The sequence below is a fragment of the Neolamprologus multifasciatus genome, chromosome 3 (assembly GCF_963576455.1).
Source record: "Neolamprologus multifasciatus chromosome 3, fNeoMul1.2, whole genome shotgun sequence".
NCBI classification, from domain to species: domain Eukaryota; kingdom Metazoa; phylum Chordata; class Actinopteri; order Cichliformes; family Cichlidae; genus Neolamprologus; species Neolamprologus multifasciatus.
The window spans coordinates 29,033,783-29,054,246 of record NC_140441.1 but is presented as its reverse complement, the minus strand read 5'-3'; the positions used below and the strand labels follow the sequence as shown (position 1 = coordinate 29,054,246).

The following is a 20,464-nucleotide window of genomic DNA, read 5'->3' as shown; positions in this document are numbered from 1 at the left end:
ACTCAGCGAACAGATTAATTTGGAAAGCCCAATATGCACATTTGGTATTTATAATACAACAGGCTGTGCTTACCTTTTTATGTTTGGACCGTCCTCTGTTCGCCTCGCCCCACGATCTCACCACAGGCCAAATCTGCCCCTCCTCAGCACACCAAAGATCCGGGTCACCGGCACCAAGTTGTTAAATTCTCCCAGTTCTTTGAATCTTTGGGCTGAAGGAAGGACAATACTCGGTGTATAAATGCTCAATCAACAATCCTTTATTTCCATACAATTTTCACACAATGAGCATAAAAACCATCCGGATAGGGGAGAGATGCCTGAAGAGGGTCACAGCAAGTCTCAAAATGGTGACGTGTTACACAGCTTTTTATACTTTCCACTGGCCCCCACCTGGTCGTAAACCTAAACATTCACACTCTCTTATCTGTCGTGGCGCCTAAGTTATGACCTCGGCTCCCTGTCTTTCTACCTCCTACAAGGGTGGGGGCACAGAATGTGGTCTGTTTCTGCTATTATCGGCACAAGGTCTTTTGCACACAACATTCTCAGAAAATGATTTAAGCAGTCTGACATGACAAGAAAACAGTGTAAAACATTCACAGCAGATAAATGGTGGCGCCCACTTGTCTAACAGAACCCAAAGATGGTCATATTCTTTTAATCCCCAAAAATATACTGGAACATTTGTCTAACATACTACAACAATGGTCATGTTCTTTAACCTAAAAATATAAGGAGAATAATGATCTCACACACCCCACAGCCGGATGTCGGGACATGTAAGCAACCGGCAGTGGTGAGTGAGAGGGACGCTGTTTCTGCTTTGTCAGATACAAGGACTATTTATTCTGGGGCTATTTTTTGTTTGTTTCCACCGAAGATAATAGTGGTTTTTCTGTTTCATCTATGGCCATTGCTTCAAAGAGCCCACGCTCTGTGTTAATGACTGTTTCCACTCTGTTGTTGCCAAGCCTGGAGTTACTGAGACAGTCTCAGAGACAGTCACTCCCTCTAGGGCCTCCCCAGAGGCTGGGTGTCAGTCACCAGCCAACTCTGGACCCCTAGAGGTCAAGACGCCAGCGCCAGCAGCTCCACTGGAGAACTCACCAGAGCAGTCTCGGCTCTCAGCACCCCCTGAGAGTTCAAGTGAGTTCACCCGTCCGCCTCCGTCCTCTGCTGAGTGTATTGGGGAACTCTTTCTGCCCTCCGAGGACTGTTGCTGCCTGAGTCAAGCCACTGTGCTGCTCAGCTCCAGCCAGTGTCCACACTGCCAGAGGTCTCCATACCTGCTACTTCAGTGTCTGTCTCCACTGGAGAACCCAGCCAGCCTCAAGTCTCATCAGCTGGGGGTTCGGGAGAACCCAGCCAGCCTCAAGTTTTGTCAGCTGGAGGGCCCGAGTCGCCCGTCCAGCCTCATGCCTCATCTGCTGGGGGGCCCGAGGAGCCCATCCAGCCTCATGCCGCGTCAGCTGGGGGGCCCAAGGAGCCCGTCCAGCCACCAGCAACTGCATCGCCACCTGCAGCATTGCCGCCTGCAGCATCGCCGCCTGCAGCATCGCCGCCTGCAGCATCGCCGCCTGCAGCATCGTCGCCTGCAGCATCACCACTGCCGTCAAGTTCCGCAGCTGCCACGCTGCCGTCAGGTTCCGCAGCCACCACGCTACCATCAGGTTCCGCAACCACCACGCTACCGTCAGGTTCCGCAGCCGCCACGCTGCCATCACTGAAGGCCCAACCTCACCTCCCCAGGTCTCTGAGTTCACGGAGGGGGAACAAGAACGAGCTCAATCTGAGAGCCGCCATTGTTCAGACTCAGGTGTGAGGCGTGAGGTGTCACACCATGAGACTCCACTCACCCCTTTGACAGAGGATATGACATCACTGGCTGACGAGGTCAGAAGGACAGAGTTTATCGACCTACCGACCCCAAAGGAACATAAGTCATCCAAGGCAACTAGCTTAAAGAAGGAACGGTGGGAAGGACAAGTGTGTGGGGAAATGTACGCCGACCGAGATGCTCTGGCAGAAATCATGCGAAGAGTAATAGCAGTGGAGCAGAGAGTACTAGAGGAAGATCTGGAGGAAGAAGACCAAGACAACGAGACTTCATCAGATGAAGGGACAGAGAATGCTGAAGGAGCTGAGGCAGGACCTGGAGCTGACTCAGACACAATGCCTTTGCATTCAGGTAAGTCAGTGACTAGAGATCCAAGGAAAGGGAAGAAGCCACATGGGCCAAGACAACGGCAGTCAGTATTCCAGAACAAAGGAGAGTCCAAAATGCAGGGGACCAAAAGGAAGGAAGTGAACTTCAAGGACAGCCCAGTTCACCCAGAATTGTCTATGCCCCTGATAGTGGGCCCAAAACATGAACCAGTCTATCAAGCGTACAAGGTAGGAAATGGAATCAATGGTCAGGCAGGCATTGGACAATGCTTGGTGGCAAGCCACCCAAATTCCAAACGTCTGGTACGCACCAACCTGTAAAACATATTGTATCACCTGTCTGTCAAACGACGCAGTGATACTAGAACATGAAGAAATATCGAGAACACATGGCAGAGAGACAACTGATCACCCTGACGCAGTTGCTGAACTTTCAAAGCTGCCTGTCACACTGTGGTCTGCAGGACCCACGGACGTGGGCCTAGATACCTGTTCGCCTGTGCTGTTCCAGCTCAAGTCGGAGGCACCAATTAACAGACCGCAGTACAGACACAAACCTGAAGCAGAGGAAGGGATTTCAGAAACCATTGAAGGGCTATTGAAAGTAGGAGTGCTTGAGCCCTCACAATCTTTTTGGAACACACCAATTTTGCCGGTGGAAAAGCACCGGACAGGAAAGTACCGAATGGCACATGACCTGAGAGCCATTAACCCTTTAAGACCTACCATAGAACCAAGTCCACCAGAGCTATCTAGAAATATATGTTAAAAAAACAAAAATGATTTTCAATTTTTTTGTAGTTTATTGCACTTTTTTGCAATTTATGTAATTACTATGCATTTAATGCAGACATATTATTAAAATTTAGGCTGTAATGGTTGTATTGATGTATAGCAACTTGAAATGCTCCCAAAAATGGCACTACAACATGTAAAAATATAATATAAGCTCTGGCGGACTTGGTTCTAGGTCTTAAAGGGTTAAGGGACCTGATAAAGAAAGTGGGCGTTCGAAACCTTAAGGATGAATTGCCTTGGATGTCCGCCACAGAAACCACATTCATTTCACTAAAACAAGACTTGTCGAGAGCCACTGACCTGGCCACACCTAATTATGACGAACCTACTTCTACTTAGATGTTTCTGAAACACACGGAATCGTAAACGGTGTGTTGTTTCAGAAAAAAGGGGGTGGGAGAGATGTACTCATGTATGTCAGTATAAGACTGAATCCAATAGAAACAAGACATCCCACATGCACACAACATGCAGCTGGGGTTGCAAAAATAATACAGAAAACAGCACACATAGTGAGAGAACATCCATTAAAAGTACTGACCACACATAGTGTAGTGGCATACGTGAACTCACAAGCATTCACCATGACACCACTGACACAACAGAGATTGAGTAAAGTTCTAGATGCACCAAATCTGACATTTACACAAGAAGGAATCAATATGGCAGATTTAATGGGGTCACGGGAACTACACGACTGCGTCAAAAGAGCGGAAGCTGAAGAAAAGATCAGAGAAGATCTGAAGGCAGAGCCCATCCCTGGAGCTGAGGACTGGTTCACAGATGGATGCTGCCATCAAGATGAAGAAGGACTGAAAGCAGGCTACGCTATAGTCTGCCGACAAGGAACTGAATTTGAGGTCAAATAGGCCAGGAGACTTGAAGGGCAACAGTCAGCACAGAGAGCAGAAGTAATAGCATTGAGTCGAGCCCTGAGACTGGCTAAGGATAAGAAAGTGAACGTCTACATGAATTCAGCCTACACATTTTGAGCAGCCCACGTGGAGCTCGCTCAATGGAAAAGAGCGGGGTTCAGAACGACAGGAAATGCGCCCATTTGCCACAAGAAAGAAATGGAGGAACTGGAAAAGGCCCTGGAAAAGGCCCTGGACGACCCGGACGAGGTGAGTATGATAAAATGCCAGGGACACTCAAAAACAATGAACATGGTGGCCAAAGGAAATCAGAAAGCAGACAAAGCCGCCAAGGAAGCAGCAGGTTACAAAGCACGAAGGCAAATGGTGCAGGTAACTGCTGAAGAGGAATCAAGCACCAATGTGCTGGAGGAAGCCAGACAGGCTCAAGAGGAGGCATCCCCAGAGGAAAAGGGTGTGTGGCAGAACCGAGGAGCCTGGAAAGAGGGAGGCCTATGGAGAGGACCAGATGGGCGACCTGTCCTGACAGCCAAGATGGGAGGGCGGATGCTAAAAGTGTGATTAAGTGTTTAATGAACCATTACACCCCCAAGCCTGGGTTTCCCAAACGCATTAGATCAGACAATGGGACCCACTTTAAGAACCAAGACCTGGCTGAGGTGGAGAGGATGTTGGGAGTGCAGCATAGGTTTGGGACAGTGTATCATCCTCAGTGTCAAGGGAAAGTAGAGAGAATGAATCTGAATTTAAAAAAGAAATTGGGTAAAATCTGTGCACAGATGGGGTTGAATTGGGTTGTAGCCCTGCCAATTGCTCTAATGACCATAAGATGTTCTGTTAACCAATCCACAGGTTTCACGCCCTATGAGCTGCTGACGGGAAGGCAGTTTCCGGCGCCCTGGACAGTGGTCCCAGTGGAACAAAGCACCAAAAATAACAGGTCTCATGCAGAATATTGGAATGAATTAAAAACTCTTGTGTCTAGTTTCACACAACAGGTGGCCTCTGGAGTACACGCTGTGGACAAGGGCAGTCCCAGACGCGAAAACGGTGTGCCTGAAGGTCATTAAACGAAAGTGGAAAGAGCCCAGGTGGACGGGTCCATACGAGGTGACTGCCCGAACAACAACAGCAGTTCAACTGAAAGGAAGGGGCGACACCTGGTACCATTGATCGCAATGTGCTGTGGTGGACGAGAGCTTGGTGGAGAAAAGCTTGTCTCCACAAACTAAACTCACAAGGGAGACACAGGGAGATCCACACAGCAAGAGGGACGACGCGACACTGACTCAGAGAAACACGGGGTTTAGATACACTGGGAAGTAACGAGGGGAATGAGACACAGAAGGAGAGCACAGCTGGGGGAAATCAGAACTGACGAGACAGGGCAACTAAGAAACACAGACAATACCAACAACAAAGAGACACAGAGGGGAGCTACTAAATACTCAGAGAACTAAACAGAATACAAGAAAACCAAACAAAGACACTACACTAAAGAATAAGCTGGGACAACAAAGTGAACTAAGAACATAATACAAAAAACTCAGAGGCACAAGAAACTCAAAACACTGGGTCACTGACCCAGGACCGTGACAAACACAGGTGTTAACAAAACAGAGGCATAATAAACCCTCTCACCTGTGCAACGGGCCGACCAGCAGTCTACCTGGAAGGCCGAAGAAAGAAGAGGAGCACCGCAGAAAACAATCCGAACAGCAGAAAGTTACTTGTTTAGTTTATTCCCCCCAATCCACAAGCAGACTAAAGTAGGACTATTCATGCCAAAACAAGACAACTATACATGTTTTAAATTCTCAACAACGGACACGGTAAAGTACAAGTTGAGAGAAATTGACCCAAGCTGGTGCTCTGTCACACTCACTGGGAGAACCACAAACAATGTAAGTGATGCAAACACCGTAATTGGAACATGGGCGAAAAGTGGGCTATATTATTACTGTGGACGTAACACCCTTTTGGTTCGTGTTCCTGTGGGAAGTGTCGGGACGTGTGCCATGGTGCAATTAGGAACTCCACTCATGCTAATCGGGAACAAAGTAAAAGCCATACCACAATGCAACACACGCACTTTGGCGACCAGACGTAAGAGACACATTTTGGCAAAGAGAGGGACACAGGGGACACATGCTTATGACCGTAGAATGAACTCACCTACCTGGATTGACTCAATAGGAGTGCCCAGGGGAGTTCCAAATGAGTATAAACTGGTGGACCAAGTAGCTTCAGGATTTGAAAGTATATTCATATGGATAACTCCAAATAAGAATGTTGATCACATAAACTATGTCCATTATAATGTGCTGAGACTCTCTAACCTAACCAGAGACGCCATGGAGGGGTTCGCGGAGCAGATGGGTCCGACCTCATTGATGGGAGTGCAAAATCGAATGGCCATTGACATGTTGTTGGCGGAGAAAGGGGGCGTGTGTACCATGTTTGGAGACATGTGTTGTACCTTCATCCCCAACAACACTGCTCCAGATGGCTCAGTAACCCAAGCTCTGGAGGGGCTGAAAACTTTGTCTAAAACCATTAATGAACACTCAGGAATTGACAACCTCAATCTGTGTTTGGACAATGGAAGGGGTTTGTTATGTCTGCAATTCTTTCTATTGTCGCTTTTTTAGGGATCTTGGTCACCTGCGGGTGTTGTCTCATTCCTTGTGCCAGAGGACTGCTGGAGAAGGTAATAATGAGGGCCGTGGACTCCGGACCGATGGGTCCGGTGGTCATGATGCCACTGGTAGAGTTGGAGGTGGCCGAATGGGCCGAGGAGTGACACAACCCAAAGTATGGTGACCTTCCTGTCAGAAGGTCAAGAGAGGGAATGTGGGAATAAAGAAAATATTTTACTGCTACATATAGCTTTCATCATTATCATTGCATTAAAACGTTCATTAAAAGCTACTGGCATTAGATTAAAACTTTTAATAAAGGTGCGGCTATAATCATTTTATACACACATTGCATTGTACTCATGAAGAGTTGATGCTCAGTCTATTTAAAGGTCTTAAGCTTCGTTTGGCGCAATGTCCCGACAATCCATGGTGTAAGTGACTTGGAGCAGCAGAAGGTTAAAAAGGCATACACGCTTACAAACACAAATGATCTTAAAGATAGGCCAGGCCAAAGGCCTGGAATTCATTTAGCTTCTAACTGCATTTGAGTTTGCCTAGTAACAGGTGACAGAAGAAGAGTCGAGAAGATTGCAAGCCCACAGGGATCATCTGGAGGGTGAAACAAATTGCCATGTATGGAAGAATGTGATAGAAAGAGGAACTTCTCTGTTTGATTTTAGCTTTTTAATTGACCATTTACTGTAATTGATGCATGTCATATTCTTGTTAACGCATGAAGGGGCGGAACCCTGATGTATTAAAAGCAGTCTGAAGTGTATTTTTGGGCGAAGATCTATGCTGATGTGTTGCAGTGTACATCTTTCCATGCATGTGTTCAATAAAATCATTGTTTGACTGCACTCTTCTGGGCCAGTGTTGGTTTGTTCTTATCCTCAATATTTAGAATTCAGGACACAGTGTAGCAGAAATGATGACGCATGATGATGGCAGCAGTAGCCGTTCTTCTCTGCGTGAGTAGCTTAATGTTGTTCGTGTGTAATTTACGTTGAGTAGGCTAACCACGTTATTAAATTAATGCATGTAAGGTGAACTAGCAAACACCGTCGTAGTTACATGTGGCTGTCTTCTTGTTTGATGGCAGATACTCCCTTCATCCTGGCAAAAAAGGCTAAAATGACCAAAGAAAAAGTGGAAAACAGTTAAACATAAGAGGTTTTTGGACAAAGGTTTTGTTTAATGAACATAGACTGTAGGTCCTGCTATCAAGTCGAACCCCAAGTTGGCATTCATGCTCAGCAACTATACTCAGGTTTATCCATCTCTCTGACTGCAATAAAGACAATAATTTATTCAAAATCTACTTCAAATTGTATTCAAAAAGGACTTGGATCTAAAGACCAAGCACTCAGATTTGTCAGAAAGCTTTCCCTGTGGCTTCTATACAGCTAGACTTCCCAACCATGAGCTCCCCGCCCCCTTGTTGGCCATTAGAAAGAACGTTGTCCTGATGATAAAAGAAACTCACAAATTGCCCCTTTAAAGAATTATGTGGCATCTGCCCTTCCATGAGCCTGGCTCTGCTGGCTCTTCCTGTTAAAAAGGAGTTTTTCCTTACCACTGTCGCCTAGTGCTTGCTCGAAGGGGGGTCGCCTGAGTGTTGTGGTTTTCTCTGTATTATTGTAGGGTCTTGTCTTCGCAATATAAAGGTGATTGGTGTCGCGATTTGGCGCTGTGTAAATAATATTGAATTGAAATAGTCAGAGCCCTACTTACATTTACATCTGTAATTACAAAATCTTCACGCTATTAAACTGGGCTGATATTACTGATGTATCACAGACCAGATGTGTCAGTTTTAGACATTTCTTAGAAACATTACAGCCATTATTGAAAGATGGTAGGCAAGGTTGTGTCATGATGTTATATTTGAACTTTTAAATATTAATATGCCTCAACAACTCTCGGACCGCCTACTGTTAACCACTTAATGCCGTAATTGGTGTGGTAATGGTAACCCCCTCCATGAGTCTGAATATGGATGCATGATGCAAACCACCTCCTTCCAGGCGTAATAAATAAATAAACAAGGACAGAGCTCATATTTTCTCCAGACTCACTTTGAGCTCAATTGGATCATCGCACCTTAAGTGCAGGAAACTCCCGAGCCGGTCCACAAGCACTCCGACAACCTTTCCCTCCTCTTTGTCTCCTCGTCTTTTTATTCCCTGCTCCTCTCTTCTCCTGTCTCCTCATTTATCCCCTCATTCACTGTGAGCCACATGAATAAAATAGCGAACAAGCTTGTGATTTCTCTTGATGCACAACAACGCACACACACACTCATGCTGCCTTCAGTTAAAGCGTGCCGCTTCCCTTCTCTGTGCTGTGCACATCGTTATGTATGAATCCCGCCGCATGATCAGAATACAGATGAAACGCGCGTGTGCACGTGTGCTTTCATTGACGCCCTCTCCATGTCCGACTTCATTCATCTTTCCGGCAAAGCACCATGGGTAATTGTGAGCCGATACTTCATCTCGCTGTTTTGGTATGCTTTGCAGCGCAAAGCTGGTGTGTCTGTTTCACTTTCTCCTTCCCTCAGTATGTGTGTGTGTGTTTGTCTTGATCGACTCCATTTCTGCAGCACTCACACTTTTCTCGCTTCTGCTTCTGTGATGACAAAGCACACCAAAGTCAAACTGTATTACATCACTGATGCATTTCCAACATGAGGCTATGTTCTTCTCCTCCTCCTCCTCCTCCTCCTCCTCTACCTCATGTAGTCTGGGCTGAAAGTCACCAGAGGACAGGCGATTCACATTGAGGAGACTGAGTTGTGTAACGTCTTGATATTTAGGGCAGTGGTACCTGGTTATGCTTAGGTCTCACACATACTGGGAAGATGTAAACTGAATCCTTAAAAGTACAAAAACCCTCAACTGTGGGCTCGGTGGGCTGTTAAAGACCAGGATGCACAGGTTTTTGCTGGGTTAAATCCCCGTGCACGCACAGGCTGGGAACATCTCAGCAGTGAGAGTGGATGACTAATACTACTCCCACCCATTCACTCCCCTCCCTTCTCTCTCTGTCCCCTCACTTTCACACACACCTACACATCCCTTCACAAAACAGCCGCTGGGTTTCCCTCGAGCGTGATGCTTAAAAAAGAAAAAAAATATATCACCTAATAACTTCTCTTTAGTCTTCCTTTCCTTCGCAGTGCTTTTGGGAACATCAGATGTGCTGTGCTGACGTAGCGGTGGCACCCACATATCTGTAGTAATCCACATCGCGGCACTAACGGCCAGGCGCCACAATGAAACAGCATCTCATCGTTAATTTAGGAAATGAAAGTCAATGGGGAAAATTTCAGGAACAGTGCAGTAGCAGAAACCATCAAACGCTGTGATGAAACCGGCTCTCATGAGGCCCACTAAGGCGAGGGTTCCCTCTGCTGCAGAGGAGAAGTTTATTAAAGCTTCAGAAATCACCAATTAACAGCAGCTCAGCTTGGAGCCAGCATCAGCTCTTCACAGAGGTCAAATCACAGCCTCATCTCAGTGTTCAGAGGAGGCTGCGTGAATCGGGCTTGATAAAGAAATCCCTGCTGAAAGATGTGCTCGGGAGATGGACATCTAGACCAGTGGAAGTTCTGAGTTTGATCTGGTGAGTGCAAATCTGTGTAAGAGAGGGTTCATGGATGATATCTGAACATATGGTTCCCACTGTGAAGCATAAAGAAGGAGCTCTAAGGATGTGTGAGTGGAAAGGCTTTTTCAGTGACCCGAGCTCCCTGAAGCAAATGTAGAAGACCCTTAAGCCCACCATTCTTTATAATGGCCTCCAGGGGGCTACTTCTTTTAGTTACAAAAAGCGGTCCAGCTCTATAGAAAAGCAAGCATCAAGTGAGACTGAATACAACATGATGTTCATTTTGTAAACTGCTAAAAAATATAAAGCAGGGAATCACTGTTATCACTGGCAGATGGTGTCATCTGTCATTTTGGGTCTTTCACTCCCAAGTCATCTGTGGTCAACAAGCAGGCTTACTTTGCCTCAAGACGCTTTATATTGTGAGGAAAAGACCCTACAATAATATAGAGATTACAGAGACAATCCCAACAATCATATGACGCTATATATGAACTAGTGCTTTGGTGAGAGTGTGAAGGAAAAACTACCTTTTGACAGGAAGAAACCTCCAGCAAAACCAGGCTCAGGGAGGAGCGGCCATCTTTTTCCCCTCACCCTGACAGGACAAAGACATGCTGTGGAAGAGAGCAGGTGCAAAACAAAAACAAAAAAAGCAAAGCAAAGGTAGAAACTACAGAGATCCTCCCAAGGTTAATGAAACCAAACTAAAACTTTCCATCCATCCCAGGGTCGCCAGGGGGCTGGAGCCTATCACAGCTGTCTTAGGGTGAGAGGCAGGGTACACCCTGGACAGCTCACCAGTCTGACACAGGGCTAACACATCGAGGCAGACAACCATTCACACCTATAGGCAATTTAGAGTTACCAATTAACCTAACCCCACTAACTTGATGTCTTTGGACTGTGGGAGGAAGCTGTGGGAGGGAGAAGTACCCGGAGAGAACCCACGCAAACTCCACACAGAAAGACCTGATGGTGGAATTGAACTCAGGACTTTCTTGCTGTGAGGCAACAGTGCTAACCACCATGCAGTTAAACTGAAAATATATGTGAAAAAACATTTTAATTAATTAAAGTGATTAAAAAAACCCTAGACTTATCTTTGTGAAGAAGGAAAGGAAGAAACTGGGATTCTCAGTTCATCCAGTTTTCACAATAAGGCAGCAGCAAGGAGAATTTCATGGGCTGATCCAGGAGTTGAAGCTGCTGCTAGCTGTGTGTCTGAGCTAAAACAGAAGTTATCAGTGTTGTTTTACATAAAAAGCACAAAAAAATGAGCAGGCAAGACCAACCACCTGGTTGGATCCTGTTCAAAATGGTACAAATATTTCATGGAACTGGTTAAATTCATAGAAATCTAGCTGTCACTGTAAAACTTTCTGATCTGCACTGACCCAGATCTGATGAGCTGAAGCAATGACTCATCTCAACGCTGATCTTGTCGCACTGAGGAGTTCCTACACCATTCACAGGCTGCGATGATTTTCCCCTTGTTTCTTCCTGTTTCTCTTGAACTAAGGTCTTAGGGAGGTTTTTTTTTTTCAGATTGAATCACACGCTGAATCACCAGTGGCACGCTAGTTTCTTTCCCAAGCAGGAAAAAACATACATTATTCAGCACGCTGCTGTAGGATTAAGAGGAGGACACTGACTTTTCAGGCCTACCAAATCCCTGCTGCACTGAGGCTGTGTGATTTGGTAGTTAGCAATAGCTCCAGGGAGCCATAACTCTGCTTTGATTAAAGGTCTCAGTGAAAGGTTAAGAGGGAGAGGGAGGCTGAAAGAGCACAAGAGAGCAAATTGATGGACTACAGAAAGCTTTTGGTTGATGTGAATGTAAATGTCCCTCTTCACAGTCCGAGTGAAGCTTGAAGTGAGTGGGTATACTGCTGTGATATCATAATGAGTTGGAATGACTGTGCTCTAAAAACATTTTAAGATAATCTCTTTCATTACCTTTCTGGGGAGCTCGTAAAGTCCTATTTAGTCAAAACAAACAGCCAGAAAGAAAATATGTTTCTAGTTATTATTTTTTATTCCCCAATTTCTGCACCTGTGTGAGTTTAGACTTTATTTCATTTTTATTTCCCCTGTGGGTTTTGTGTTTCTGCTGCTGTTTTCTTTTTCTGTTCTTTTTCCATCGTTGTGCCCGCCATGGAAGATTTAGGGACACAGGAAAAAATGGACCATGAGTTTGGGAAAATTTTTACGACTTTTCTCTAAATTCAGACAGAAATCAAAATCAGAACTTTTTTCTCATAAGTTTCTTTAGGCATTTAGCCTTTGATCTCAGAATTTAGATTTATTTTAGAATTCTGAGTTATTTCTCAAGATTTAGGCTTTAATCTAAAAAATTTGGACATATCTCAGAATCTAGATATTTTTTCTCAGAAATTAGACTTTAATCTTAAAATGTAGACATTTTTAAGATTTCATTTTCTCAGAAGTCAGACTTATCTTTTTCTCTCAGAATTCTGACAAACTGAAAACTTTTTTCAGATTCTTTTCTTAGAATTCAGATCTTAATCTCACAATCTCTCTCAGTTCAGTTCACTAAACTTTGATTTATTTTTTAGAATTCCGTTTTTCCGAGTATTAATTTCAAAATTCAGATTTATCTTTTTCTCAGAATTCAAACATTAATCAGAATTTTGACTTTTTTTCAGAATTTAAAATGTATCTACCAGTTCTCTATGACTATAATAAATCAGTCGCTTCAGTGTGTGTATGTGTGTGTGTGTGTGTGGTTATGCAGCTTGTTGTCTTTGCACCTCCATCTCAGTTCCCAGAATTCTCTGTGTTCCGCTTTCGGGGTGGATTTTGGACTTGGGTTTTGTCTGCCCTTTGCTTGAATTGTCAGCCTTACCTTACTACTTATGTTACTGACTTTGGGTTTCAAGGTAGGTATATTACTATTTTAACTTACAAACTCTAATTTCTGAAAAAAAAGAAGAAGAAAAAGTCAAAATTGAGAAAATTTCAAGTTATCAAGTGGAAACTTTGAGATGATAATTCTAAATTATGAAAATTTCATTTATTAGAAATTAGTTGAAATGTTCCTACTATAGACCTAGTTTCCTATTTAAATTTCGTAATTTAATCAGCTGAAGGCATGTGTTTTTCATTTTATGTTTAACTGTCAATCCTGACAATCCTGCTTTTTGTTTTGTAGTTATTCCATGAGTAGGTGGTATTAATGTGGTTTTTGTATTTTATCTGGGATATATTAACTGTAGTTTATGAAAGCCTATTTTCGACAATTAAAAAAAAAAAGTAACCATAAGTCACAATTTTGACTTATTAACTCAAAAAGTGACTCAAATTTCAAGTTAGCGCTGCCAATCAGTAATCTACGTGAATGACGTTGTTTACTTGTTACCCGGAAGCTGAAGCCCTCAGCTACAAATGCTACAGCTAAGCTAGTATTAGCTTAGCTAATACTAGCTTAGCTAATACAGTATTACAGCCGGTCATGAATGCACAAATTCCTGAGTATTTTTAGCGTGGCTTCACAAATGATGAAATCCTTCTGTTATTAGCTGAATCACATGGCGTTACTATCAGCAAATGTACTCTCGAAAGCGCCAATTTGTTGCTATACATTGGTAGCTCACAATCCGGTTTTGAGTGCGAATTCCGCCACAAAAAAAAAGTATCCATATCTCAAAATTTCACATTTTCTTTTCTCAAAATTTTGAGTAAATAAGTCAAAATTTCGAGTTATTTTTGTCAAAATTTCAAGTTAATAAGTCAAAACTTCGAGAAAATAACTCGAAATTTTAAGTTATCAATACTTTTTTTTTGTACGGGCTTCCATAGTAGTTTCTAAGTAAATGTACATGTAAGTAAATTAATCTTAAAAAAAAAATTTCCAAATCATGAATTCAGACGACTTTATAAAATCCGGAAAGTCATCAGTGACTCACCCTTGAGACAGTATCACTCAATTGCTGATTACAAATGTAACCTTCAGCTACTGTGACACCAGTATGAGCAAAACATCCACAAATCCTAAGTTTTTAAAGCTTTTTAAAAAATATACTCTGCAGATTCAGCTCACATCTAAATCCCATTCATTTATTCACACGGCCCATCACAGCTGTAACAATCTGTCATGCGCTCATATTTTGGCTGTTGCACTCCATTCCACTCTTCTTGCGCCCATCTGTCCATAAAGTGCAACATGTCCTCTTTTCCTGCCTCTGGGTTTTCCCCAACTGTATCTGTGCATTCATTTATCAGTCACAGCAGCTGGACTCAGACCTGTGTGTTTTAGCAACTACCCTCCAGTTTCTGGCTGGGGTCCTCTGGATGGAGTCCAGGTCACGGTGACCAGCTGCTGCTCTGCTTTAATAGCTCTTGCCCAGACCATGTAGTCACCAGATGGCCTCTCACCTCTGGACACATGTTGCCTTCAGTCAACCAATCCAACTTTATTTTATTTTTTTCTTATTTTAATACTTCTATTGTGACTGTTACATCCCCCAGGAGGATGTCTCTTCTCCCTACTAACCCTTTGTTTTGTCTAGGCTCCACCTCCTCTGTCCTGATTGGATGCTGCGTAGAGTCCGGCTAATTGGTAATCAGCAGAGCACTACTTAAGTCCTGTGGAGCTGTGCTTCTGGGTCCTCTGGCCATTTTGGTTGCCATACCTGTGCAGGCTTGCATGCCTTTGTAACTTGTATGAGCATTGTTGTTTTCATGTTCAGACTGCTTGTAGGGGAGAGCTGCCTTTTGCTTTGACACCCTGTTTTCTCCTGTTTATGTGTTGTTAGGTAGGTTATGGTTATAGGTTGTATATTTTGTTTCTTTGGAGTTAGGTAAGTTTCTTTTATTTCTACATCAGGGATGTTTTGTTTGTTATGTTGGCCTTGGCTCTCCCTGACGTTATACCTCAGTCTGAACCCAAATCTCATCACCAGCATTAAATAAACCTTCTACACTTACCATCTTGGCTCCTCCTTCTCTATCCATCTTTATGTTTGTAAGGAGAAAAACCTCAGGAAAGCAAAGAATCACGGGCCCAGAGTTAATTCATGTACATGGGCGATTCCTGAACACGGATCTGTCAACTACAGAGTCCTGCAGGAATGCGCGCCAGGCATCTGCTTAGACTTTATTATATACTGTCTTACTCACGTAACACTCATGGGTGGAGTACAAGTTAGGAAAAAACAACTTCTTATCTGGTGATTGCATACGAGGCTGCACAGGATGCAGCCTTGCAAGACAAAGAGGAACAAGTTGATTAACGATCTTGTAGTGGGTTAAAACAATACATGTGGGTGTTGTCTAAACTTGAGCAACTTCCTCATGTGGTCACTTTGTTCCAGTTAAAGAATTTGCTGACACGCTATGTACAAGCATTTCTGTGAAATTCAAATAAAGCTAAACAATTATTAAGGTAAAATCTTTTAACAATGTTCATCCCTTCAACCCCCTAGACTAGCCAGAGGACGTAACAGTGAGAAAATAATAATTTTTAGATATATTCAGTTGTTGCCATAAAGATTATGCTATCAAGACTCACACCAGCCTTTCTTATTGTTAGCTGGACCCTCTGTTTCCTTCAGAGAGGTCTTAATGGTTTGAGGCATGTATTTAACAAGGTGCTGAAAACATTCCTCAGAGATTTTGGTCCATATTGAGACGACAGCATCATCACACAGTTTTGTTGGCTGCACATCCGTGCTGTGCTCTGTTCGACTGAGATCTGGTACCTGTGTGGAGGCCGTTTGAGTACAAAAAATCACTGTCACGATCAGGAAACCAGCTTGAGATGATCTGAGCTTATCAACATGGTTTGTTGTCCTGCTGGAAACAGCCATCAGAAGGGGGTACGCTGTGGTCATAAAGGGATGGACACAGTCAGCAACAACACTCAGGCAGGAGTTAAAATGATGCTCAGTAGGAGCCGAAAATGTAGGATGCATGATGGATCCATGCTTTAGTGTCATTTATGCTCGGCTGACACCTAGTGTGGTCTTCTGCTGTTGTGCATTCAGAGATGCTCTTCTGCACACCTTGATTATAACGAGTGGTTATTTAGGCTACCATAGCCTTCTTACCAGCTCAAAGCATCAACACAACATTTTCTCCCAGAGAACTGCCGCTCACGGGATATTTCTCTTCTTGCGATCTTGAACATGCTCTGTAAACTCTAGAGATGTTTGTGTCAGAAAATCCGATCAGCAGTTTCTAAAATACTCAGAGCAGCCTGTGTGAAATCCACAACCACATTCAAAGTTACTTAAATCACACTTCTTCCTCCAATCTGTACTCAGTTTGAACTTCAGCAGGTCGTCTGGATCATGACAGGTTGGTTAATTAAATATTTAAATAATATATTGTGGCTGGTGAGTGAATAAAAAATTCTATTTGGTATGCCTTTTTTATCTCATACTTTGTTTTCCCTTAAATTTCATGTGATCTAGAGCAGACAGAGTGCACTACATGATTAAATATAAGCTCAGACCAGATCTTCAATCTTTTGCTTGCAGAGCTTGTGAAAGGGGGGAATAAAAATCATTTCTTCTCTGGAAAAACAAAGATAATATTTTAATTTTATAGCTCAGTCTTTACTCCTAATATTGCATTTTGACTATCAGTCATTCTTAAAGCCCCACAGGCTGTGTTCAAAGGGCCTGTTTTGTCCTACATACAATTAAAACTCAACAATATTCAGCTTTCACAGCTTTATTAAGAAAAGTAAAGAAATTAAGTAACTGATTAACGATTACGTTAAATAGCAACTTGTAAAAGTAGGTTTGCTTTTTTCAGTTCACCCTGTAATCTTTTTAAGCAATCACAGAATGACAACTGTTTATTCTTTACTGCAATTTCTCTTGATGTAAAATGTCACAGCGCAGCTCAGGGGAAAGATGAATGAGACTAAATCACATATAAATTTAAGATTTATTTAACAGGCTAGAGAATGAAGAAAAAAAATATAAACATCAATCACTTCAGTATCGCCTGCAACTCTTGGTTGAATGGAAAATGCATGTTGTAAAAAACAAATGGACTCAATATCTAAGTAACCAGCACCAGAGTGTCAAATTTTTTTATGACGTTTAAGAGCGTGAAGTCAGAAAGTGGTCAGCGAGCAGTAACAGGAACTCACGCCAGGCCCAGTGGCGTACTGTATACGTACATGGACGACACACGTAGACACAGTTGTGTCTTTTTGCCCATAGGTCCTACTATTCCAGTCAATTCGTGTTAAGGCGACTGGCAGGACTGAATGTGTGTGCGGCCCCTGCTGTGAGTGATGTGGCTGAAGGAGTTTCCCACAGAGTGCTACAGTGGTGTTTTGTTGCAAGTCAAGAGGCAGCCAAGGACCCCAGTGTGTGTGTGTGTGTGTGTGTGTGTGTGAGAGAGAGAGAGAGAGAGAGAGAGAGAGAGAAACTGTATAACGCTGGCAGAGGGGGAAAAAGTGAAGATAGACAAAACAGTTATTGCTACCGATATTGCTCTCAGGACCGAAGGGATCCGGGGAAAATTACAAGAAAGATGGACTGAAAAGAATAAAAATCACAACAGGGGGAGACCATAAAGAGAGATAAATAAAGAATGAGAGAGGAATGCAATCATACCTTTCTGCAAACTCCATAAAGTCAATAAAATAACTTATAAATAAAGGTGGAGACCGTCTCAGTGCTTACAAACAGCACACAAAGTGTTCTGCCGTAGCCTGACCGGGAAAATCAGGTGATAGCTACCTGTAGGCAGGGCTTTGTCCTCTGTCCATACAACAGAAGGACATGTTGTCTTTAATCTTCTCATAAAATCAAATGTTGTGCTTTTGGAAATGTCTTTGTACTTCAAGGCTTCTGTTTAGGTAGATAGTAACTGTGGTGTTATACAGTAGAGAACAAGTAGAACTCTTACGTTCGATGCATAATCTATATGAGAGAGATAGCCTTTATTTGTCAGTTGCAGGTCTTTTGCCCACAACCGAGATGACAGACCTTGCCGACCGTACATACAATACAGACATCACATTGGGGAAACAGGTCAGGCCAGGTAGTGAGGAAAAAAACATCGAAATGTGCAACACAAAAGGATAATACAGGAATGCACAGGTATCAACACACCATAACACAATAAACACAGACAAGTAACATGGGAAAGTGTTCCAGTGTGTACATCTGATCTGGGACCGCTGCAATCTTCGACTGCGCCTCCAGCTGACCCGATGTCCACATCAAAGGGGAGGTAAGCGTTGGAGGTGGCATTGGATAGGGAGGGTGATGCGTCAGTGAATGCTTATCAGTATATGTATGTGTGTGCGTGTCCATAGTTCAGCTGAGACAGTGTCCTTCGCCCTGCCAGGCTAAGTAAACAGTCTTCCAGCCAACCCAGGTGGCCTTGATGGAATGGGAAGGAACAGACTAAACACAGTCGTTATCAGGGAGTTTTTGTTCAGCTCCGGCCTTGAGCCCACAGCTGGCGCCGAAGGGGTAGCCGCATTATGATGGTGATTTTTCTTTTGCAACAACTCATGAGAATTTCAAGCTGTTTTTAACACTCCGACACTGGTCTCTCAATCTCCCGTTAATAGCTGCGAGTTTCTCCGTGATGTTATTAGCCGTCGATTCTGTGGTCTTGTCACTCTTTTGCTCACATAGCAGATTCTGAGACCTCACGACTGCAGCCAACTGATCCGAGATGTAATCCAGCTTCCGCCCAGAGATGTTGTTCTGAGTTGATTCTTTCCTGATGTAATCCAACATACAGACACTCAGAGGTCTTATTCTGAGCATTCACTGCAGTCGTAAGCGCCTCCAAGCTCTTAATTATGCTGCCTTCAGTGAGCCCTTTCTGAGAAGTCGCACCTGTCGTTCCAATTCCAGCGGGCAGCCTTGTGGGGGTTTGAACAGCTGGTTCCGCTCTCTTAATTCTCCGATAAGCCAGGGCCAAGCCAGCTCCGATCAGCAAGAACCCTGTTATCATGGTTCCGAATAGGTAGATATCTTCAGCGTCCTCGATCGACAGTCCCGCCAGGCACACGATCCTCTGCCACCCGTCCATCGTGTATCCGGCAGGGAAAGTCCCTCCAGGGCACTCGGGTTCTCCCGAGCCCAGACTTCTCGTTAAAGGGTGTCAATAGCATTCAGAGACCAGTTGATCAAACCCATAATTCTCCTTTAGGTTTTAGACACAGACTGTGAGAGACTGTTCCAGGGAAAGTAATACAAAAAAGACACAAGACTAGACAAGGACATAAGAACTAGCAGGGAAGATAAGGGAGAGGAGAAAAAGTGTGTCTGCCTCCTCCGAGAGCCAAAAAAAAAAAAAAAAAAAAAAAAATATATATATATATATATATATATATATATATGCACTGTGTTTGGTCATTGTGAAGAGGTTGTTTTCACTACATTTAGCACTGATTTGCCCTCATTTCAACTATCTCTGTGCAAACCAAACAGAGAGAGCTTCATTAGCGTTAGTATACCTTTCTAATCAGGAAGACATCAGGGCTTTTTATCTGTCTGCACACTCTGACTAGGGAGGGATTACGTGGCACGAACATCGTTTTCCTGCGGAAAAGATCTAGCATGTAGTTACCGCTAATATAACACCTACTATAAATACTTAATTCAGTGTTTAGGCTGCTGCAAACATCTGTTCGGTATTGAAAAATGATCTATCCATACACAGGGACAATAACTACATTTAATCTAAGAAAACTCAATTCTGTTTTTTTGGGACAGCAAATAAAAACAGAACATTTCCCATCAATGAACAGAAACTTTCTGTGTTATAATTATAGCACATTCAGGGAAATGAACTACCAGAACTTTCTGTAGTTTTACATTTTTATTTCTTGGTGTTTAAGCTAAAAGAGCTGTGTTGACAGACTTCTTTCATTTATCTTTTTTCCCTTCTCATATTTTGACGTCTCAGGGCTCAGATGCTTCAGTGCTGCATGTAAGATGAGTTTGACATCTCTGCACTGAATGCTCCGCTATGTTCACCAACTTGTGGTGAGTAGACCACAACAGGTGCTTATCTTTACTTAAACCCACTAATCAGGTTGATAAAGCAATCCATAGAAAAGCTAAAGACCTACTTTTCTGTTAGCAGGTATGCTAGTTTGTTAGCATGCTACCTAGCTAGCTAAAAGGAGATTTTCATCACACTCTTCAGTTTTTTCTTTGTTTGTTTGTTTGTTTTTGGCGCTGCTGGCATCAAATATTGACCCACCTTTGAATTACAAAAGCTAGAGTGGCAGCTTTTTAAAGATGGAAGAAAACGGAGGCGGAGAACGTGTGCGTGTGTCGGTGTGTGAATGTGAAAGGGTGATGCAGTCGGACAGGCTGTTGTCACAGCGAGCAGCTGGAGGTTAGGACCCCACTG

General features: G+C 43.4%; 1 protein-coding gene across 1 annotated transcript in view; it reads left to right on the top strand.

Annotated features, from left to right (window-relative positions):
- Positions 1-19,380, top strand: part of htr2cl1 (5-hydroxytryptamine (serotonin) receptor 2C, G protein-coupled-like 1) — a 345,669-nt gene extending 326,289 nt beyond the window's left edge. The window contains exon 3 of the transcript XR_014873068.1: positions 17,438-19,380. The gene's annotated coding sequence lies outside the window, so the exon portion shown is untranslated. The remainder of the gene's footprint in view (positions 1-17,437) is intronic.
- The last annotated feature ends 1,084 nt before the right edge of the window (positions 19,381-20,464 follow it).